The sequence below is a fragment of the Poecilia reticulata genome, linkage group LG15, assembly GCF_000633615.1.
Source record: "Poecilia reticulata strain Guanapo linkage group LG15, Guppy_female_1.0+MT, whole genome shotgun sequence".
Lineage (NCBI taxonomy): Eukaryota > Metazoa > Chordata > Actinopteri > Cyprinodontiformes > Poeciliidae > Poecilia > Poecilia reticulata.
The window spans coordinates 1,999,267-2,024,222 of NC_024345.1; the positions used below are offsets into that span (position 1 = coordinate 1,999,267).

At 39.0% G+C, this 24,956-nt stretch overlaps 1 long non-coding RNA gene across 1 annotated transcript in view; it reads left to right on the forward strand.

Annotated features, from left to right (window-relative positions):
- The first annotated feature begins 303 nt into the window (after nt 1-303).
- Nucleotides 304-24,956, forward strand: part of LOC103476481 (uncharacterized) — a 58,564-nt gene continuing 33,911 nt past the window's right edge. The window contains exons 1-2 of the long non-coding RNA XR_535480.1: nt 304-377; nt 1,549-1,667. This is a non-coding gene — a long non-coding RNA (uncharacterized LOC103476481). The remainder of the gene's footprint in view (nt 378-1,548; nt 1,668-24,956) is intronic.

The following is a 24,956-nucleotide window of genomic DNA, read 5'->3' on the forward strand; positions in this document are numbered from 1 at the left end:
GTGTGTGTGTGTGTGTGTGTGTGTGTGTGTGTGTGTGTGTGTGTGTGGAGGGGGGAGGGGGGGTATGTGTGTTACAAATTGTGACAATAAAGAAATAAGTCTGTTTATGTAAAAAAAATGTATTTGGATTAGGGATGAAAACAATGAATATTTAATATTTAGGATTAATTGTCGATTAATGGTTTATTAGATTAAAATGAGTTCCAATCGATTAACTTATAATGTCCGCTGAGACCTTCTTTTATTGTTGTAGTTTGGCCGCCATCCAGCAGAGGGCGCCGCTGGTCGTCCTTAAGCGCAGCTAGGAAGAAAGATGGCGGCGCAAAACCAGAAACTGAAAGAGGAACGGTCCAAACCTATGGTCCAAACAGAGTCCGGTATGAGATTTAAGATGCACTTTACGCGGTTCTGTTTTGAAATATAAACACTTGACAAGCTCCTTACGTTTTATCTTAATAGCGTTCATTCTTAGATATCCCTGTTTTGTTATATTGTATGTCTAAGATTGTTGGAATGAAAAAATTGGCATAAAAGTCTTGCCATGTGAACCAGACATAGTTTTGCGTTTTGACTCTCTTTCTTTACCCCAAGAGACCAGAAAAGTACCCAAATTATTACAAAGGAAGTGCCAAACCGTCAGTCCTTATCCATCCCACCATCACTTGATTTAATTTTAGATTTAGTTTTTTTGTTTTAGACATCTGAAATTCTGGAATAACCTTAATTGTCTTATCCACAGTTTTCACTCCATGTTGATATTTATTTTCAAGAGGTAAACCTGAAACTGCTGCTGTGCAAGTTACTTAACACGTTGTTGCTAGGTAACAAGTGAGTGAGTTGATAGATGCCACCTACCTTTCTTAGCTAGCTGCAAGAGGTTGTGTGCATCTCCCAGAATGCTGTGTGCTTCTGGATTGGAGTTCAGTGAATATTCTATGTATTGCTTATTGTATCAGAGGTATTACCTATTGATATTGATCAAATGTGTCTATTGTAATATATATTGTTATTGATTTATTTGTCTAGCCCTACTCAGGGCCAAGGCAGTCGCAGCAAAACAGAGGTTTACTAATTTCCTCCTTAACTGTCATGACTTAGATGTGTTTTGGGGGTGACATTTATTGGGGTTTTGAGGGAAAGACACATTTATTGAGGAGTTGACATTTTGAAACGGTCTTTAGCATCTTTTGATAGCACGTGCACTGCGTGATGAAAAGCAAACATTAAAAAAACTACCACTGCAGTGCCGCGTAGTTCATGCAAAGTCTTAGTATTCCTTCAAATCCGGACCACCTTTTCCACTTTTAATTGGCCAAGATCCTTCAACCACTAAAACATTAACCTGTTCACATTAGATGAGCTCTGTTTGTGCTCAGATAACTCCTCTCGAGCGACTTCTCAACTGGAAAGCTGATGAGAGGGTATATTAAGGCTGTTAAATAGTTGAGTGGAGCTGGGGGCTTCTGGGAGCCCAACCAGACAGAAACCTTTATTGGAAATGTAATTTTTGTTTGTCTCCAATTACCTCCCCGCTCATTTGTTTTACAGATGCCGTTATGGCGTAGAGAGAGTGAGCTGGATTCTCCCAAGGATTGCTCTTCGGAGAGGCCGCGGTTTATTACAAATGGGAAAGCTTTCATTGCAGATTGCTCCGGCGCAGCGCAGAGGTACGTGACCCATCTAGGCCGCGCCGGGGGTTGACTTTACGGCTCTGAATTCACTCAAAAAGTGAGCAGAGCTGAATTTAAATGTGTATGTTTGTGTTTGTTTATGGACATCCACATTTAAATTGTGTGTGGGGAATGTTTTAACAAATGGTTAGTCATAAGCAAAAGAGTGAATCCTTGTTAGCTGGAATAAAAGTCTAAGTCTCAATGTGACCATTCACTGAGTTTATTTTGGTTGTAATCGTTAAATGCTTGGCTTTCCCTATATACAGAAGAAAAGATAGGCACCTTTGTTTCTGCAAAACTAATATATTTCATTTTGGCAAAAAAATGAAAGGTTTTTGCTTTGATAACTGCAGTAATGCTAAAGAAACAATTATAGTGAAATAATCAATCATAGTGACCAGTTTTTATAGCAAACAGAACAATGAAACTGAAATTGTTTATTTAGAAAGTAGTTAATCCAACAGCTATTGGATGAATAGTCAAGTTGTGTTTTATGGTGTGTAGATAAGTGTTTTCTGACTTTACCACACTGCTTGCTTTGCTACATGTTTTAGGCGTTTCACTGCTTATTAAGCAAACCTGATTCAGATTGATCACTAATAAACATGATTTTGACATAATTGATTTCATATTTTTTGGGTTGAATATTTTATTCCTCTAAAGCAGTGACATCCAGACTTATTGGACATCAAGCCAAAAAGCGTTCACGAGGCATAAATATATGTAAACCCCTCAAAAATGCATTTATTTATTTTTACCAGCTCAGAAAGAAACTAAACATGCAAAATATTTGGAAAAAAGAAAAATTATTTGTGATAATGAAGGGATCCCCTCCCGACCCCACTAAGGGATAAGGGTGTAAAGAAATTGATGGATGGATGGATGAAGGGATCCTTAAATCATTCTCATTTACACAGGTTTTTGTTAATGGCCCTTAACTCTTTATCCAAAGAGTTTGTCTCTCTTTGGACAAACTCTATCCAAAATATGAGGATCGAGGACTTAAACTAGGACATGATTTTGGAAAATATGAATAAAACTAGCTTGCTTTGGCCAAAAGCACCAATCAAAGTAGATTATCTTACAGCCATAGAAGATCTCAATAGGGATTCATAGTACAGATACATATAGTTCAATTTAGTTCAAGTTTATTGTATGGTTCTAAGTGTTTTACATTCAATCACCAATTGTGAAACAAGCAATAGACATTAGATTTTGTCAAATGCCATCATTAAATATTGATCCTTTTTTTTTTGTTTTGCTACACTTACGTTTCAGATTATAAAACAATATCAAGTAAAAGATGATCTGACACAAAAATAGTTTTTTAAATAATGATTTTATTGATTAAGGAAAAAAGCTGCCCAAACCAACCTGGCCCTATGTGAAAACATAAATGCTTGACACGTTATAAAAAGTTCCACTCCTGTCTTGTCAGTCCAGAGAATAGAACCAAACATTTTGGCGGAATCATCAAGAATTTTTACATTTTTTTTCGTGGGTCTTAGTTTTATTTCTGCTCAGCTGTGGTTTGTGTATTGGAGCTCATCTATGGACGCAACTTCTACCGGTTAGTCTCTTTTTAAAAATTTTTATGGGGTACTTATGAACTTTGACCTCTACTGAGGCGAGTGAGACCTAGATGTTCTTGGCATCTTGCGTTCTTCTGTGTGAGTCATTGATGCGCTCTTTGGATAATTTTGACGAGCTAGCCGATCCTGGGAAGGTTTCCCACCGATCATTCATGGGTAATGGCTTTAGCTGTGATTCACCAAAGTCACAAAGCTTTAGAAATGGCTTCATATCTCGTTCCAAATTGGCTGTGGTTCTTGAATCTCCACTTTTTAATGCCACTCTCATCTTCACTGCGCTACATGTAATTCTATGGAATTTTTTTGTACTCTTCTCCTGACTGATATGTTTGTATGGTACGTTTCTATATAAACTACCTCTCTGCAACTAAGCAACACTCAGCTGAGCTCGTTTTGTTGCTGCCAAGGGAATCAAAGTCTTTTGAGAAAAGTATTACAGTGAGAGAGAGAGAGTACATTTATTAATCCGGGCTAGTGCACCTTTTTTATTTTACTAAATTAAAGATTGATTAACGGGACAGTCAAACTGTATGGGATATAGAATACCATATGAAAAGTGGAAATTTCTATTAATCAATCTGCTGTAAAACTTGTAAGAAAGAAAAATGTTAGCATATTTATTATATCATCCATCCTTTCTATTAAATTACAGACCATTCAAAAATAATTAGCATGGGCCACTTTGGTCTGATGTAAAATATGACAAATGTTTATAATACTAAATTATTTCTTTCTGCAAATCTTGATGAGTTCAAAGCAAATAAAATGTCATTGACAACAATGTTAAATATTTTTTTCGTCAATATCAGTTTTACAGTCATTATGCTGCCCTCATGTGGCCAAAAAAAGGAGGATGCTAAAATTACAATCATAAATCACAACGTGGACGGGATTATTACAATTGAATAATTAATAAGCGTGGTACACAACGCCGCCCCCAGAGATCATACACTTCTGTGCATTTATATAGCATCCCTCCCTCTCCTGTCCCGTTTACGAGATTTTTCGGAAGTAAAAACTAAGCGGGAGATGATGCGCTGCTTCTCTAACTATAAACATGTTGTTCAGGCAGTAATCTGTTTATTATGAGTAAACATTCTGTAATAAGGTCACTGTCTGTCTGACCCCCACCCTTATTAAACAGCAGACCTGCGCTAGCCACAATGGAGGGCACCATCGTAGCACTGGGAAGGGGGACCGGGGAGCTGCGAGGGGCCTTGGGAATACGTAATTTGATTGGTGCAAAAATTAGGGACTCTTCTGCAAAGGCATTATGGGAGAGTTCCTGGTGGGTCATTTTAGCTTCACTTCCTCCATATTTCTTAGCTTGATTAAAAATTGATCGGCAACGGCAATGTGAATATATTATTGGGGCCATTATTCACCCCTGACAGATAATTGGATGGTACACACGACTCTATTTTCTTTCAGGGCAATTCCATTGGTTGTGTGACTGGTGTATGAGTGTGTGTGTGTGCAATGTAGAGAGAGAAAAAAAAGGTAGAAGTAAAGAGTGAACAGTGGGTTGATAGATGAATTAACTGAAACCTTTTTTTTCTTCTTCTTCTCCAGTGTAAGCCAATAAATCACCCTCTCTTCTCTCCTCTTTCCATCCATCCCTCCGTCTCCTTCCAACCCCGCTGTCACCAACTACGACCGCGTGTGATGGATGTGTTATTGAAACATCACGCAAAAAGCATATCATCTTTTTTTTTTATTTTTTTCTGGTAATCATTCATAATGTATTCTCATATAAATTTGGAACAGGGCCATAAAATACAATGTTAGATAAAAGCAACATGGATTGGGATTTGCTTTTTTTTTTTTTTCAGCTTGAGCTTAGGCACCCCTCCGACCCCCATCTCAGATTCACTTCTTACTAAAGATTGAATTTTTGCTCTTAAAAAAATAAAATAAAATAAAACTGTAACTGTGGAGAATGTGTGTGAATAAGCTCGTCTGATAGCAGTTAGCTAGCATAGCCGCAGGCACAGATGGATATTGGAATGAGCAAAATGCAATGTCTGCTTGGCGGCTAATGCTATTTGCTATTTGCCCAGGGCTTAGCTTGCTGCCATTTTCACGCCTTCTTAATGTCTTAAACTGCGTGAAGAAAGAGATGGGTTGCACAACATGGTGCGGACCACTTCTCTGGAAAACACTCCGGGGTCGTATGTTGTCAGTGCTGTGACGTCTTAAGAGTCTTTTGAATTTTTGCATTTTTTCCATTCCAGCTAAAAATGAGAATGAGAATCTGGCAAAAGTTCTCACACCACTTAATCTTTCTTTACATTTATCACTTCATGGCGGGAAGTTTCAATGTTTTTATTGGGATTTTATGCGAGAGAACACAAAGGAGTGCTTATTTTGTAAAGTAGAAAATCGTCATACCCGGTTCTCAAAACCTTTCACAAATAAACATCCTAAAACTGTATGTTCCTCTTTTACTCTGATACTCCTAAAACAACAAAAAAGTGTTTCTTTTGTTGTTTGAGATTTTCAAGAACAAATGTATACCTTAAAGAGAAGCAAAGAAGTCTATGGAAACTGTGGAGGAGTAGCAGATCTAAACACAGGAAACGTTTGAAGTCAACCTTTTCATAAACTTGATCGAAAAATCTAAAAAACAAAGACAAAAATGTACATAGCCGTGTACAATGTCTCTAATCTTGTAATAAAACAGATTAAAGGACTAAAACTTAATTTTGAAACCACAAGGTTCTTTTTACTTCAATGTTTGAAAGACCTGCTAATTGTTAATCAAGCCAACTCAACAGATCACTGTGATTCTTTGTAAGGCAAATATAAAGAATTTAGAGTTTGTTTCAAACTTGATCAAAACTGTGAATACGCTGCGCTTATAAATTGCAAAGACAACCATTCATGACAGTCCAAGCAAAGCCAAAGGTTTGCCAAACCTGACGTCTTGTGCCAAGGCATTCGCAACAGAGACACCCTTTCTTTTCATTGTTAAACACACTTCACTCTAAGTCGTGGCAGATCTCTCTACCAGGAGTAAATCTTTATCTATAAAGGAAGTTGCACAAGCCCTTCTCATGTCCAAATCAAATTAGTAGCTATAATCTTACAGATCGAAAGGCCTCTCAGGAAATGATATGCGTCTGTAACAATATTTGCAGCCTCAGTAGCTCCGGCTTGATGCTTCCGGTGCTCTTTGCCCACCCCATCCCTTTATCCCTATATTCCTCATCTCTTCTTCTATGCATAGTAAATATATATTTCTTCTTTTAAATTTCTTCCAGACTCTCTGGATCTATACCTCTGTGTTTCTGTCTTTCCTTGTGGTGGGCAACCCTCCCCCCCCCAACTCTCTGCCCTTCCCTCCCAAAGACGGTTCTCTTGAGTGGAAATTACTGGAGGAGATTAATAACGACATTAGGCAGTAATGATGCTGCGCCGAATGAAATATTTATTAAAGATCCCTCTGCTAGCAATTAGCATGGCATGTAATCGTTCAACACAAGAAATCAAGATGATTGTGCTGCAGTGCCCCAACCCCCTTACCATTCTCCTCTCTGCCTCCAGTCTTTGCTAACCCAGCCCATCCCCTGCCACCATCACCACAAACATTTGCAGCCTCTTTCCACCCCACCCTGACGTGTTCTCTCCATGACAACAGTAGCTTGGGGAGGTTGTTGCATCTATACGGTTGCGTGTTGAGGGGTGCCAATGGTCCTGGGCATTCAGATCTTAATTAAAGATGCTCTAAAAGCTGGGGACGATACTCCGCCAGGCAGTTACGCTGTCAGGGACGCGGACATTGGGAGCCTCTACTGATTGGCTCTGGAGGACGCTGAAGTCTGACCGCAGGCGCGTTGAGGAACGCTGCCGTTTTGCCTTGTGTTCCAAATTCCTGCCAAGTTGTCCAGCGAGAGGGGAGAGCTTGTTATTAGGCGGTTGTCTTACACCTCGGAGCCCGCGTCTTATGCCTAAAGGGACATATTATTGCACCTTTTATAGAAGTTTTCTCTCCCAGAGATTTAACTCCACTAACTTTTTGAAAACCTTTTTTTTTAATACTGAAGCGATAAACCCGTTGAAAGTTAACACATTTCACCCAAGGCTTTTTTGCTATTTGGAAGACACAATCACTGGCATTAAAGCAAAAGAGATCACTCTCGCTACCTTTTTTTTCCCAGAGGTGATAAAATTGTACGGCGAATCATTTTCAAGGATGATCTGCCCTTGAGGACGCGCTTGTTTGTGTTCAAACAACCGCGACCCCATTTTCAAGTGCTCACCTGAGAGGGACAACGGATGGATGGAGGTGTGAAGAGGACGATGCGGAGAAAAGGGGGAGAGAGAGAGAGGGAGGAAGAAAGAAGACAGGGATGGGTGTGCGAAGGCGGAGGGAGTTCAGAGGTCAGACAATCAAAAGCGTCCGTTTATTGGCTACATGGCTAAACCTCGAGGAGCTCATCAGGGCGCTCATTCAGGCGTGCGGCTCGGCTAATCAGCTCTCAAACTGGTGTTTAGCCATGCTGATGCCGTCCGCAGAGGGACGAGATGCGGACGGAGTCAAAGAAAATGATAATAGGAAGGGTGGTTGGGAAGAGCATGAACCAAAAGGTCGGTTAATGCCATAGTAGTTCACTTCACAAACGTCCAACAAAGGGTGACGGGCTCAGATGGATCAATTTGCAATATTGCGGGCCGCGGCCCCTTTCCAACAAAGGCAGGACAAGAAGCTAGCACATTAAGTGATGCTCTTGTATAAACTTTGGTGATCAATAAACATCAGGGGCGGGGGGAAACACTGAGGGGTGTGATGGGTTCTGAGGGAAGAAAAGGAGAACAGACGGAGCAAATAAAAAGCAGAGAAGAGTGGAATGAGGGAGAGCAATCAATGACGGGGAAAAAAGGAATGATGATTAAAGATAACACCGATATCTAAGAGTTCTTTGTTTGGCAAAGTTTGTGGCCGTCTCTCAATCGCATTCTTAATTAGATAGTTATCTTTAGCCCTTTGATAGATTAGATGAGCTGTTAATTAATCTTTGAATCTAATTAACTGGCGTGCTATTAATAGGTTGGACTACATTGTTGTACATTTGATTGTTAACGTCTTGAAATGATGCTCAGTAAAGAGCAATACGGCCATAGCTCCTTTTGGCTGTAGGCAGTTTCAAAAGAATATAACTAGAGTAAAAAAAAACAAAAACAACATATCATTGTCCTTCATCGGGTTTTATTAACAACAAATTGACAAATAATTAAAAAATATATTCCGTACGTTGTCATTAAAAAAGGCCTCTTATAAATCCACACAAATAGTTTTCTTACAAAATCTTATGCCAGTTTTGCAAGACCAACAGGTTTTCTGATGTTTTTACTTATTTATAGGATCCAATTTTACATGAAACCATTTGTACACTTTTAGAGACCTTTAAATTAAAAGATAATATTTTTAATAATGAGCTCTCCAAAAATTCTACTAAGCTTAGCAAATGCTTATTTCACAATTTTGCTACAATACAGTAGCAACAAAATACGAATAAGAATGTTATAGATTGTAGACAAAAATGAAAGCCTTGTTAAAAATAATTTTCTACCATTTACATCACAGCTGTTTTCAGATGAAAAAACATGCATCACTGTCTTAAATATGCATTATAATTACAGCATGCTGTGATCCAATTAGCTGTGTATAGTCTTGGACTTTCCCTTGGCGACACTAAAATGGGCATGCATTGTTTTGCTGTCTCATGCAGTAGCCTTACAATATTAAGTCTGAATGTCTCTATGAACGCACGTTTATTTGAGAAATCCTTGAAAATATTCTTAACAAATGTATATATGTATATAATTTTGCACCAGTATGTCGACAGAATAACATCAAATAATTAATAGTTCTGAAAAAGTTACAGAAGATAAAAACTGAGTTGATGTACATAGGTAAAATTATTTCCTAACTAAATTCTTTGAGTCACTACACTTTGTTGTGGAAGATTTTTTTTTCTGCCTACTTTAGTCAGGTTCTTGGTTTTACCCTCACATTTGTGTTGGAGTTCTGACTCAGAACGGCACCTGGAGTTCGGACTCCAACACGAATGTCTGCGTGGCGTAGTTTCTCTTCGGCTTATCTGAAACACTTCATCTCTAATTAATTCTCATTCTTTAGCTGGGATGTTAAGGTAAACAGATCTCGTAAAAAGGATCGTTTCTCCATTTTCACTAGCGCGGTTTCATGTTTTAGTCTTCCCCAATTGGACTTTTGTGTGCGTGTGTAACTGGACCTGGTCCTGAGCCATTGTGTTGCCTATGACAGAAGTCTATCCAGCATCCCGACTGCTCCACAACACACACACAGACGGAGGGTCTCCCGCTGGGATCAGGGAGCTTCATTTGCATTATGATGGCAGGCAGATTAAGTACATTCCACTGCACACTAAAGGGACTCGGAGCAACTCACCCAGTACACACTCTTTCCAACACATTTTGTCTTTGGGCCAGTAAGGCAGGCCTGGAACAAAACTGGTGCCCAGCGCAGAGTAACAATCCCATTACTCTCTCCGTCCTCTGCTGCCCCCTCCTTCTTAAGGCCACAAAGCACGGGGACACTGACTGGTTCTAAACCACGGCACAGAGAGAGGAGGAGAACAGGAAAAGGAGGGGGCGAGCGAGAAGGAGAAATGACTCTGACAGGCAGCTAGAGGGACTAAGCTCATTTAGATAAATTGACATTCCCAGCTGAGATAAAACTAGCAATGATTTGTACAGTATCTTTAGGGGATAAAAGCCATTCTGTTGGATTTCATAAGGCCGGGGTGTCCTGGGATTTCACGGGCCTCGACAAAATGGTTTCAGCATAGTGAGGCTGGAAGTCGGAGGCAGGATGGTAGGGGTGGAGGGAGGGGGGGACTCCCACAGGGGTGAGAGGAAGAAAGTCCCACATACTGGGGAAACGACACATGAGGAGGGCGAGAGGTGATGCCAGACTCTCAGTGTTTTAATCCACTGCATAGTGTTCTGGTTTACACAGACAAAATTCCCACTGTGTAATCTGTGGCAGGACGTGGCAGTAAATACTTACCGTTTAACCTTAATCTGTCTCAGAAACGTTGGTAGCTTAATTGTAAAAATGAGGTATTTTATCAGGGTGTTCTTAAAAACACCTTGTTTTTAAGAACAGGGTGTCCTTAAAAAACACATCCTTAAAAAGTCTTAAAATTATATATCAAAATTCAGACCGTAAAATTATCATATTGATATAAAAACATATTGGTTGACCTTAAATACGTTAGTCTCCGGTCTTAAAGTCAGTCGTGGCAGGATTTAATCTTGTATGTAGTATTTTTTTTCTCATGGGAAAAGTTAGAGTCACACGCAGACATCATTATTGCATTCTGTGGGCCAGAATGCAATGAGAATGCAAGGCCAAAAGTAGCTGCTAATATAGACTTGCTAACTAGCAAGGGTAGCTAACTAGCAGCCAGTATCTAGCTGCTAACTAATGGCAGGTAACTAGCTGGTAATTACCTTTGCTGGCCAGCTAGCTAGCTTTTATGTCTTTCCTGGATAAGAGCAAATGTCTGTAGGTTAGAGCAGTGGTCCCCAACCTCCGGTCCGTGGACCGGTACCGGTCCGTGGACCAATTAGCACTAGACCGCGCAAGAAATAATTAAATATTTTTGTTTTATGTATTATTTGAGTCTGGAGGATCTTTTATTTTGAAAATCCTTTAACCGGATTCTCTCGGATACTTGCGCGCCAACACTGAGGCCACAAGCAGCAAAATGAGTAAGAAACAGATCAGATGTCTTTGGAAAGTTTCTTTGCAAAGGGGAAAAGGCCCAGAGAAGAGACAGGAGAATGGATTTATCCCAGACCGGTAGGTGATTGGCTGTGCATATAAGCAACACTTTGGGTGTTATTGTCTCCCATCACTTCCAGATGGAACCGTCTCGTTGCAGAGAAACAAGATCAAGACTCCCGTTAGTCGTTATTGTGAGTTAAAGTTTTCACGAAAGTAAAATGTTCGCTTTTGTGGCGCATCTGTATCTTATTTTGAAGGGATATGTAAACGTTACCATAGCGACCAGAGTCAGAGCGTTTGTGTAGTGCTCGAGAGGAGATGAGTAGAGCTTGTGAGTCTTAAGTCTGGTTTAGACGGCAAGATTGAAGAATTGTCGGCCGATTCTCCAAACCTCTGTGACCACAGAGCTGATAAAAGTACAACAGGTTTGATCAGTTTGTGTCTCCAGCCTCACGGCAGGAGCAACACACCACACGCACCGATTCCAGTCACGAACATCACAATTCCAGAGGTTAATCCACAAAACTCCCAACATAGCGGGAATTTAGAATAACCAAACACGGATAATGATGTAGAAACAATAGTGATAGTTTGTGGAGGTATTTTAAGAGATAAAAGACGTAACTAAAAGAAAAGGCGGTGGATAAAAGACGATGGGAGCAGCCGCTCTATTTGCTGCACTATGATTTTGAGGTGACTGTGTTTTTTCATAGTTAACATTTTTATCTGAATAAACAATAATGACCTTTAGATTGAATAATAAACATTTCCACACATCATCTCCGATGTCCACCGGACTCTCAGTTGCGCGATATGTCAGCTGTTTGGGATTCCCCTCTGTTCTTACGGCACCACGCTTTCTGATTGGCTACCTGTCACATTCAGCAGGTTGCATTCTCGTTCCAAGTCAGGGAAAACCCCACAGACTGCGATAAAAATGCCAAGACAACCCAAATTGGGCATATTCAGGATTTACCAGGAACACCAATATGCAGAAGCCTTATCTGCTTGTTTACCCCCCTGCCCCCACCCTCCACCCTCCCGGGCCGCAGCAAAATATTCCAAGTCTTGATCGGTCCGCGGTAATAAAAAGGTTGGGGACCACTGGGTTAGAGCAGTGTTTTTCAACCATTTTTGAGACAAGGTACACTGTTTTAATTTAAAAAGTCCCGAGGCACACCACCAACCAAAAATGGAAACAAAGATATTCTGTAGCCGCCTATATATAGTCATTCTTATCAAAGTCTCTCGAATAGGAATCAAATAAACACAAAAATTTATTTTTATCACATTTTACATTTCTTAATTCAAATTGCACTTAACATATCCGCTTCAAAAATACACCTGAATAGTGCCACAACACTGTGGTGTGAAATTTAAAGAAGTTGTAGAAAACTTCAAACTGTTTTATAAACTAATCCACAAGCATTCTTTTAGCCAGAATACAGAAAATAATTCTTATTCTGAAAGAAGCAATAATATTTGGGAAACATTTCACTTCATATTCACTKTTACAATATGAAGAGTTGCATGTACAAAATGTCAATATCTGTATATTTTACCCACCTGGTGTGAAACCTGTGCATGTTTGGATGAAAACAGTTGATTTCCTGGCAGAAATTGAAGATTTCAGTCTCTCTCTGTTTTTAGTTTTTATAGTAGCCAGGCTTGAGAAGCTCACTTCACACAGATATGTTGTGGGAAATGGACTCATGCTCTTTCCAACTACTGCTGAGCTTCACTGTCTTTTCCATCACTGTGATACGATGCTCTCACCACTACCTGTAACATTCGTGCATCACTAATTCTCGTTTTAATGTAAAATGCTGTGTACCTACTGCCATCTAGTGGTAAGAAAATTACATGATTACGCCGCTAGTCACTGCTACAGCAGACACTCGAAGATGGTATTATTTGCAGACAATTCATTTTCAAAAAATCTTTTAAAACCAATTACCGTATTTTTCGGACTATAGAGCGCACCATACTAGCACCCTCAATTAAAAAAAATAAAATAAAAACTGGAAGCTGCTCTCGRTTTTCCATTAGGACCCAGCAGAATGCCTCGTCCTAATAAATCTGATGGACGCAGCCCTCCGTCTCCAAAGCCGAACCACGGTTTCGTTCACACCGAACTTAAGTGCAGCGGCTCTATTTCCCTCCTGTAGTGCCAGATCGACAACCCTCAAGTTAAAAGCGGCATGATATGAGTTTGAAAACATTTCTCCGTCGTGCCTGATGCTAGCATGTGGTTGTTCTAAATGAAAATTACCCGTTCTTCTTTGATTTACAATTTTGACTTCTAATGATTCACTTCCTACTAGAGAGCCCCCTAATGGTTGAAGAAAAATCCACCGAAAAGCCACAGCGGGCTACAATCCGCATGGTTCAAAGTTTAGGAAAAAAGTAGCATCTTATAGTCCGGAAAAAACGGTACCGTAGTGAAATTGAATAATTTCCACGGCACACCTGACGATCACTCACGGCACACTAGTGTGCTGCGGAACAGTGGTTGAAAAACACTGGGTTAGAGGACCTTTGTTTTTGCCTCATTGTCATCTCCTTATGAACCAGCAGAATCCCCCAATCATCTGCTATATTTATAGCTTTTTCAGTCTTAATTTCATTCAAGGTGGCTTAGAAAGTCTTGATTTTGGAGTACAATCCGAAGCCCAAACTAAATAATTAAGAAGTTTACCCATTTAATAAAAAAAATAGTGCGGTGATGCATACACTAAGAAAGAACAAACTGTAGCAGAGCTGCCTGGTTTTTGTAAAGAGCTTGAGGTTACTAGGTAAATCTGATACACTCTTTTGCACTGTGTAGCACTTAATGCACTTCTTTAGATCCGATCTCTGCTAAAACAGAAAGTTTGCTAGGCCAGTGTGCATGAAAGTCTATTTCTAACATAAATTATACACTATGTAGATTCTGTAACAGGGTTATCCTTTTTGCTCAAGACATTTTTCTATTGGTTTATTCCACTTGTTTTTGAGAAAAAAAAAACATTGTGTGTTGCATCTTTAATATTAGAAGTGAAGATTAAAAAGATATGCGAAGCTCTTAGAAGGCTAAAAATAGAAAAGGAATAAATCAGCATACTAAGTAAATTCTGGCTGTATGTGAATTTTAGGTTATGATGGATATCACTTATTTCTTACTGAATATTTATTTCTCTACCTGCTTGCCCTAATTGTTCTCATTTTATGTTTTAGGTCATAGTTATGTGAAATTACAGAAGACATAAATGCTAGATTGCAAAATGTCAAGTATCGTTGCACAATTCCCAAAATGTCATGCCTAGAAATAACAAATACAATAAATAATCACAAATTTTCTCTTCATTCACATTCCTCTGAAATGCTCCTCAGGGTCTATTTGGTTTTGATGGTGGCGGAGTTTTACTCATAAATAATGAAGCCTGCGTGATACATTCTCTGCATTAGAAACTTCTACATTTAGATTAGATCTTCCGGGCCTCACCGCTCATAGCCCCAGGTAAAGAGCCCTGGGCCTGAAAAATTAAAGAGTCTGTAAAACCTTACAAATTAAAAAGTCATTAATGTCTCTACCTTGAATATACAGTACCATCAATCCACCTTCCCTGAAAAATATGGGTGCTCAGTGAAGTGGTCTCTTCACAATCTTGGATTAAGTAGAGGCCTGGAAATCAGCAGACTCTACCTTGCTTTAAAAAAAAAATCTACTCCATTGCATTAGTGCAATTAGACCATCCTGGCCTAAATAATAAACTTAAAACCCCACAGTCTATGTTCAATATTTCATCTTTTATTCAGGTACTGGGAGTGCTTCTATAGTGAATACACTTACTCCACAGCATTGCTCTGTAATGCAGGTATTTTCCTTTGGAGGCTTTTAGGGAGTAGTTAGATAAAAGCCATTGGAGAGGCCCTTCATCTGCCCACTGCTCGGGCTGAATAATGAATCTTTTACCTGCATCCTGTGCAAATGGTCTTAAGCATACCTGGCTAGAAAACTTAAAGTTAATATTAGAAGTCAGATTTTGCAAGTGCTGGAAATAAATAAAATGTATATTTGTTGTTTGCCACAAAATCTAAGCATTACACCGAACAAATTTGGTATCTTTATTAGAAAAGATTGATAGAAAACTCAGCACAGAGACTCTTGAATGAGAAAATATTAAACAATCTGTGCAAATATCAAATCTTTAGACCACTGTTCTAGAAAAAAATCAGGTAATTTAAGTGACATTTTTTTTAAAATAAAGGCAGTCTATGGGCTCTACTATTCATTAATACAAAGGCGCACACAGTCTGTGATATTCTTGTGGGTTTTAATCTGCCATAAGCAGTGGCGGTTGCTGATATTTACAACAGCCCAGGGTGGCATCTTGTGGGGGGGGGCAGCATGACCCCCCCCATTTCAGTTGTTGTCTGAAATTCCTAGTGGTTACATTGCCAAGCAACCATGCCAACTTAAAGGGGCAGTATTATTTGTTTTCCAGCCACATGGTATCATTTTGTAGCACAATCAAGTAATAGTCACTTTCAGTTGTTATAAAAATATTGTTTATATATCAAACATGACTTAAAAGAAATTGGATTTCACAATTTAACGCCTGAAATTGGCGTTGAATCGCTTTCTGACACTCCGCCTTCAGCACGCCATGACAAATTCCTCTATCAAGCATTTACGTTTGTTTATACTTATGAATATGCCAGTACATTTGTTTTTACCTTAACATGCCATTGCCAAAGTAGCAGCACATAATCTAGACAGTAAATATTTAGGATATCGCAATCTATACTTGAAGATGAAAATTATATAAAATTTAGCTTTTTTTTTTAAAGAAGTCAGTGCTAAACATTATTGTTATTTACACACATCTCAGCTAGAATAGCTGAAGCTAATACCCAACAACACTGATCAGATTGTAACCCTCTAAGTTGAGGGAAAACTCTGACTTTTACCGACCGAACCAATGTGAAACTCTTCGAGGGGGCTAGCTGTAATTAGCACCGGTGGGTGCCCTGTAAAATTGAATTTAACGACAGCACAGCAGTCTTAGTGAGCGTGAACTAATCCTGGACTCGGGAGCATTACGGTTAATGGGCCTGAAAGAAAATGATGGGCTTTCAAAAGCAAAACCAATTAACACAAAGTGAAGATGTCTATTGCTGAGCCCTCCAAATCTCATAAGAACTTCTGCGCTCCTGTTATATAACTGGATTCCTCTTCATTTTGAATAATGAAGGAGGTGGAGAAGCATGACTTAATGTTGCTAACATAACCAAATCCTAAGAAAGAACAGGGCAGCACGTTTCGCTGGATGTGTTGCGGGGGGTTTCTCAGCCATCCAAGTCACGTTAATGTTACATAAAATTGTGACACTAAAAGGCAGATGGTGACGCTTCTGCATATTACTGCTTCCCGCAAGTATTTACCCAGAACAAATCAAACATCATAGCTATTTCCTAACATGATCAAACCTGAAACAATTAATTGTGATTAATCGATTATTGAAATAATCGGCAACTAATTTAACAATCGATTAATCATTGACTTTAGCACATAAACTCTAAAATCTGCCTTTTGCTAAAAGAGCAATTCAGTCAGAGCAGGAATAAAGCCGAAACAGTTCAACATATGTATAGATAAAGATGAAAAAGAATCTTCCTTGTAAATATATTCTACCCAGAACTTCTCAAGTGGTGGAGGGTAACAATATTTTTTATCTGATTAATTGTCAGAGTAATTGATAGAATAATTGTTAGTTGTAGCCCTAACCTGGCCACATGCTTAAATGGAGCCAGGCCTAAAAACTAAGAACATTTAATTTTCTTAGAAAGTCTCATGGAAAATGGAAAACTTCTCGACACTGCAAAATGTTACTTCATTTTACTGCTTTTAATTGAGTTCAAACATTGTTTGCAGCAAACTTAAAAAAATATAGCCAAAACAAAGCGCTTCTATGCAGAAAAGGCATGCAAACTGCAGTTTTTATGTGGCGTTTTGGTTTTAATGACGGCTGCCTTAAATGTGTTTTCACCCTGATAGGAGAAAAAGGCTGAGACAATACTGAAACACGAACGATTTGGGGGGATTTTATGTTACAAAATGAACAATAACTTTGATGGAAATTTCCTCCTTAGAGTGGCTCAACAGTTTAAGCCCGTGCACACTGCTCCTTCCTTTCCAGTGTTGCTGTGTGATTTAACCAAGTTGAGGAAATGTGCTTATGTGGTGTGATAGAAGTGCAGGAAGGCTGAAATACGGTAAGACTTGGTGGATTTCCGCCGCATCGAAGCCCGTCCCAGCCATATATCAACGTAATTAAAGGCTGGTTTAATGACGCAGGGCCTCAGCAGCATGATTTCTGTCTGATGGCCACGCTGCTTCATTAAGACCACTCAAGCTAACGAGCTGTGGCTGTAATAAAGTCCTCCCCCCGGTCTGCTGCGGTGATGAAGGAAGTACCCAAGGTGAGCTGAGCCAAGGCCCAAGATAGAATTAGCACTGGACAGGCTTCAGAGAAAGGGAATGTGTGAGGGATGGTGGTCTGGTAGAGGAATTAAGTTACTTTTAATTTATTTTTTTTCCATATCTTGATTTTGATTATGTAGGTAATGCATTTTTATACATTTGTTTGTGATGTTTTTAAAGGGAACTGACAAAATGAGCAACTGGAATTACTGTCTGAAGTAATTAAACCCTGTGAAAATGCTGGGCTTAAGTAAAACTTTCCAAATTTCTTAGAGTAATTGACATGGAATTAAACTCTTCATCTTCTTTGACTACATTTGTGGGCCTGGTTAATGACTGCAACGTTAGACTATAAAAATACAGAGGGTTTCGCAATAAATCTACTGGTCTTTAGGTTCAATAAATACGTCTTGATATGTTATTTCCTTTTTATTGCAATACACCACCACCACATCCAGAGTTTGGGTCTAGTCAGTCCCCTGCTCCTGGGGGATCCGGAGGTATTCCCTCACCGGCCGGAACATGTCAGCCCCTTCGGCATATTCAGGGTCCGCCCCAGGGTGTCCTTCTGGTTCAATGTGTGCTCACTACCTGCAAAATCTTAGAAACATCTGCTGGATTCTACGTTGGTTTCATTTTTAAAGTGTGTGCTACTACATAAAAAAAACAAAAAACAAAACCAAATTTAAGTAAGGAGAATAAAAAAATGACTTTCTAGCTCGATCACTTTTTGGTGGTTGGAACAAGATCTTTTTATTTATTAATTATTTTTATTTTAAAGGATTCTTTGGGTCTAGTGGCCTTTATTTCACAGTAGATTGATAAGAAAGTAGGTTATGAGAGAGGGGATTTGATATGTGACAAAGGTCAACGGGCCGGGACTCAAACCCGTGACAGCCGTGTTAACGACGGAGGCCTCTGTACATGGGTGACTGCGCCACTGCAATGCCCGTGACAAGATCTTTTGATGCTAACATGTAGCACTATTTTCAACATGTAGCAATATTTTCAGATGTGGTGTGTAAGTAAAGTCTGCCTTGTAAAGCGCTGACTAGCTGTTGCTATGCTCACACTACTTTTAAATGGCCTGACTGACATCACTTTGGGAGACAACATATGAACGGTTTGTTAGCACTTATCTTTGGCTAAGAGTTAGCCGCTAACTGTTAGCTGCTAATGGGACTAAAGTTGGCATCTGCGTTGGAAATTCCTGTCGGTTTTTGTATGAGTCTGTTCTGGATTTGAACATTTCCTTTTAAAAACCTAAAATCCGAGACTGATGAAACATAAACTGGATAATTCAAACCTGCCAGAGAGATTAATTAAACACGGTTTGAGGTAAATGACACTGTGGAAATTGTTCTAGTGACTTCCCAGGCAGATTGTGCATGTCTACTTTACTCACAACTTTTACATTCACCTTTCTGTGTGAAATTATTGCCTTAACATTTTCCACCTTCTGCAGGAACTATTTCTGCATAAGTGCCTACTTTAATTGGAATTTCTAAATGTATGACTTAAAATATGAACCGTTTCCTTGAGCGAGTTTGTTCAAATACTCTGTCATGTTTGTAGTTTGGTTTTCATGATCAATGTCTTTAAGCGGATCTAAATGCATCGCAGGGAAGCAGCAGGCTCTTAGATTTTAGGAATCAAAGTGTTTTTTTTCCCTTTTTTTTAACCAAGAAGTAAGTATAGCTGAAAACATAATGAACAAGAGCTGCTGAAATAACAAAAATCCAGACCAGCAGAGGAATTCTGAAGAAAAAATATATTATTTTACCAATGTGAGAAACACACACGCACGCACGCACGCACACTCAGGGAAGTAATCACAACATGAAAAGCAGGTGTTCATACTGCAAACAATAACCAGAAGTGCAGGGAAAAGACAACTGTTTACTGATCTTATGTCAAATATAAGATAAAGAACACCAACAACAAAATCATACATCTTGAATTTAAGATTTAGTTGGTTTTAATAAATGGATTCTGAGCCACTGATTAATTTAATCACAAGACATGAAGCTGAACAACACTAAGCACTTAACTATTAAACCCGACATGGCTTTTGTTTCATTTAAAATTGTGTATAAAAATTATAATTTTTTTTCTAGAATCTGTCTTTTAAAGGAACAAAATAATTTATTTCTGTCCCATAGCTTGGAGAATTTTACTATATTTGAATATCAGTGATGTAGCTGTGGTATGTTTGTGCAAAAAATACAAAACAAAAACATTGGTGTTCTTTTAGAAATACTGTTGGGGTGTTACACTTTCAATTTATGCAGAAAGTAAAAGCAAAGTAGTAATTTATAGTTAAACTATAGCTAAAGCTGGTACAAGGATGTCAGAGCCAAAAATATTGATGATTGAATATCAACCACAACAATATCTGATCAGCGAATCTGTGTTTTCTAATTAAGATTATACATTCGTTTATGGACATAAAAAGATACAAGGAGAAAATGAGACAGGATTTATGACTAGAAAACATCACATCTGGGTCGTAAACTTTAAACAATTTCTCCCTTTTGATTAAATGTTTTATTGGAACTTAGCCTTTCTTTGTTTTAATTTGTGAATGTTTTAAAACAGCAAAGATACGTCAACATAAAATATACATTTTTGTGATCCATTCTGCATGAATTCTATTAGAAAGAATAAGTAGTCGTATTAAAAGTTTGAAACCTTTTCAAGTAAAGGATGGCGTTTTAAACTTGCATCGTGTGCTTTAGAGATGTCGTCTCTGTACAGTGAATGCTTTAACAGAGATCTTTACACTCCCGGCTTCCATCACTAGATGTTGAATTAATAGTTTAAGATTCCCTGTGAACGTCCATATGCATTAAAGCTGACTCAAAACTATGTATTTCTATCACACAGCATCTTCAATTGGTTGCAGCAGTCCGTAATTTCCCCGGCCGTCTCCTGTGCATCAGAACGATTGGCCGTGATTAGTCACACAATATGACATTAACCTGTAAATTAAAATTCCTCCATGCAATTTGATGGGTGATTTAATTCCAGGATCGTGCCATCCTTCCATCCCTGCATCTTCCCTCCCTCTCCCCGCGTTCACCCCCTCCAGACATCAACCCCCCCCACTTTCTCTCTCCCGTCTCCCTGTCTTTCTCCACTCGCCGTGGGCTAATCCCATTATGAATTCTTTATATAGCCTTTTCCCTTAATGATCAGCGGGGCCTGCTCCAATCCTGATTACTATTGTACACTTAGCACTACATAAAGCAGGGGATTAATATGCCCCGCTAGGATCGTTGCTATGGATCCACTCGTTGCTTTCCGAGAGATGTTGCCGCTGCCTCAATTGGTCATAAATCCCTCTCCCCGTTGGCTTCCCATGTACCAGACAAGGCATGGAAAGATAGGGGGTGAATCTCTCTCTTTCTCTGTCATGTGGTCTCGCTCACTCTCCCTGGAACCAGACAAAAGTGATCTGCTCTATAATTCATGACCCAGCGTTTTTTTTTTCTCCACTTTCTTCTCTTCCCAAATTTTTCCTCCGTTTCCCAAGGATGCTGTAGTAACAGTCCTTCTCCTTTGCTCTGTGCCCAGTGGAAAGGTGTAGTAAAGCATGGGTGGGCATCATAAATTGACAAGAGCACCTTTTGTACATGCATAAAGTAGTATTAAAGTGGACGTTAAGTATGAAAAAGACTCGAAACCTTTTTCATAGCATGGCAGAAATATAGATGCTCCTTTTCTTTTTTTAAAGTGGTCTTTGTATGTTGGCTTGTCCTCTTGGAGACTCGCTTTCATGCTTGGGCCGTTTGTAAAGCTATTTTTACCCCTCTGATTCATTCTTTGTAGTGGGGGGAAACAGTGAAAGTAGGGAAAGTAAAAACGGGGGTAAAATGCGTGATGTCTCCTCAAGCAGTTCAGCGATGGCCTGTTGGGTTTTGTAGTGGTGGAGGAGGACTCGCTTTCATTTGCTGCTGCTGTTTGAAGGGAAAATGAAACATGTCAGACATTGTAGTTTGAGGCAAAGCTAGGCGAGCACTGGGGGACACCTAGCGAGAAACATCTCTTTTATGGTCCATGTTGTGTTTTGTGGATACAGGCTTCTGCGTGAGTGTCTTCATCACATCAGCAACATCAAATTGAGCTTTTTTCTGTATTTGCCCTCTATATTGATCTCTTTGTTTTAAACCGTAACTTTTTCTATTGTGTAGATCATCCATCCAAGTGTATTTGTATTCTTGATAAACTTGTAACTCATTCTTCTACCTTAAGGGATAAAAAGTGATAGAAACAGATTCTATCGAGGGATTTTTTGTTTGTAAACACAGCGAATGCGCGCGCAACTTGACCTCAGAGCAGGGGAGGCCACTGGTTGCCATGGTTACCTGCATTAATTTTGCTGTAATAGCAGTGGCTAGCATGTCGTCAGTCAGTTTACTGGAAATGTTTAGCGCAGCATGATAAATTAAGTTATTCTACCAAATTAACATTACTGAATGAGATGGGTCTTAATCACCCTCAACCATTAAACATAGGTGAGTCAATAAACGACAAGAGAAAAAGACCCAAACGTTGGATATTACTAACTAGTAATATTAAAGCAGTTTGGTCACGGTAAGATCATCACTTCTCAGTGAGTATATGTCGAGTCCCTATTGCTCACCATCTACATGTTTGTAGATGGTGAGCAATAGAACACCAGAATAAAGTTTTCATAAAATATTCATTTGCTGTTTTTAAAACGGAAATTCAGATTTAACATGTAAAGGACAAATCAAATAAAAGTAATTTCTTCCTAGTTTGGTCAGGGAAAGACCAAAGAGAAAAAAAATAATTTTTTTTTTTAAAAAGACCCTCTTCATTTTGAGGGAAAATGAAGACAAAGCTGCATCCATCAAGGCAGGTGATGAACTAAGCCTTCAGAAACTAAAAAGGTTGAACAAGATGCAGTGTGCGGAACAGAGACGACGTGCTAAAAATAAAACTGGTGAAGACAGGTGACCAGCGCTAACTGTACGTCGTAAGATATTTTATTAGCCTATTTTTTAAATAGTTTCAATAGTTAGGACAATGAAGGCAACATGCGCAGTAGAGTGGCTGCTGACGCAACGTGACGTTGACTGATAATCCCACTCCAGTGAGTTACAAGGGCTTCAAGAATCAGAATATCCAGATCTGGAAATTCTATTTCTTCTCTTCCAATGCTTTTTAAGATAATAAGTATAAAATAGTGAAAAGCAAATGCACCTGTGGCCATTTTGTTTAACATAACTTTATCTTTTTTTGTGGAACCATAGTTTGAAATTAAAAAAGTAACTGTGGACCAGAATTTAATCTAAATTCTAGAAGAATTTAGATTAAAAAAAAATCCCCCAAATAAAAACACACTTTCTGATTTGTGAAGTCTAATCTCTCTTTGCTGATTCTTAATTGTCGAATAAAGTCTTCTTATGTCTTGTTCGGTCATGTATCTTTCAGCACGTAAAGCAACAAAGTCAGACTATGTTCACGTAGGCCTGTCGCGATAAACGATAAATCAATTAATCGGACGATAAATTAAACCTATCGACCTCATTTTAATTATCGACTTTATCGTCTTTTCCGGCCTTTTTTCTTTCTGTTGATGACACTGAATGAAAAAAAGCTCAGATCCGGTGCTCTCCACTGACCCTCCCTTCCTCATTTCCTTAGTCTAATGTCCAGTGCACATAACACGAGTTATCAACTGCGGTAGCAATTTGGCTCCAACTCCTCCCCTTGTCATTTCTATATTCTTTGCACGAAATGTTGAATAAACATTAATGATACCACATATCATCTCCAATGTCCGCTGGACTTCGTGTTGCATCAGGTTGTCGGATGTGCCCGTTTTCTCTATTTAAATCTAGTGATTATTACTGAAGGGCAATATAGTATACAGACTTCATAATCTGCACTGTTTTGGTTGAATGCAGTATTTATTTCCACTTTGGTTGTCTAGTTTTTATTCAAGTACGTTTTTTGTTAATGGAGACTGAGAATCCATTTTATTTTTGTTTTTGGTTGTTTTATTTAGTTTATCAGTTCCAGTGTTACGTGTTCTTTTGATAATAAGGTGTATCTATCAGGAAATCGCATGTATTAGTCATTTCCATTAAATCAGTGTCAAAAGGTCTTGAAACAATATTGTCGTTTATCGCAATAATTTTTTAGACAATTAATCGTCCAGCAAAATTTGTTATCGTGACAGGCCTACGCTCACGCATGGCGGACCTTATAGTTGTAGTACAGTATCTATCAGAGAACCACTCACAGCTCCATCCAGGCCAGGCTCACCACCTGTCCTGGCCTTCCCTCGTATTCCCCCAGCCAAAGAGTCTCATGCCTGGGCACTCCGGGCAGCAGCCCAGCATTTCACATCCAGGTCCACGGCCAAGAGACAGGGGCCAACAGCTGGCGGTGTGCAGAAGGAGCCTGGAGGCTTCCACAGCAGATGAATCACCACAGATTAATATTTAACTCCAGACTTCTGCTTCCCTCCAGCATCTCTGCTTCCTTTCTCTTTTTCTGTACCACCTTCTCACTCCATCTTTCCATCAGTCCAACCCAAACTCCTGGAGGTATGTTACCGTATTGGCACTTTCACAACACCCTCATGTTATTAATATGAGATGGATATGGACATTATATTATGAAGTAAAAACTCTTGTAGATTGACTCTTCTTACCCAAAAGATTGCTTGCAGTTGCACTGAAAATAAGTACACAGTAACGTACTTGATTCTGTCCTCTTTCATCTGTTGCTTTTAGATTTCAATTTACATTTAAGCGTACACATCAAAATCATGACATGACTTTCAGGCGTATGCAGGTTTGACAAAGTGCAAAAGTTAGCACTTGTATGATTTTGCTTCCAAGGAAGCAGATTTTCCTGGAACCTTTCAAGTACGGAACAAGTAAACATCGCCTCAACCGACATTTTTTGTGATCTTTTTGAGGTAAGTCAACTAAAACACACTAATAAAAAATAATGTGACCAAAGATATGGGATGAGCCAGTGTGCTGCCTACCCAAAGACTTAGCAAAGAACCAAATTCATATCATGTCTTTGGGGAATCAAACCAAAAACCTTCCAAATTGAAAGCCAATAGCAGTCCTTCTGATGGTCCTGAAGGTTGAAGGTAATGGATAGTCTGCAAGGACCCAAGACTAAAGTGGACCTTTAGGACTTAAAACAATTTCAATTTCAAGAGAGTTGTTGAATTGGGCGGTTATAATTTTTTTATTTGAAGGTAATGAAGGTAGGAAACGGTGTGTCACCAGTGACGTTCCTGTGTGAAAAATGCACCAAGCGAAATATTTAGTGTTTTCAATCAAAGTAACTAATCCATAAAATAATGCTCTCTTAAAATGCTGTAGTACATTTAAATTTGCTTCCCCTCCTGTTCAAAGGTGAAACAGTTACTTTGACTTGAAACACTTTACATC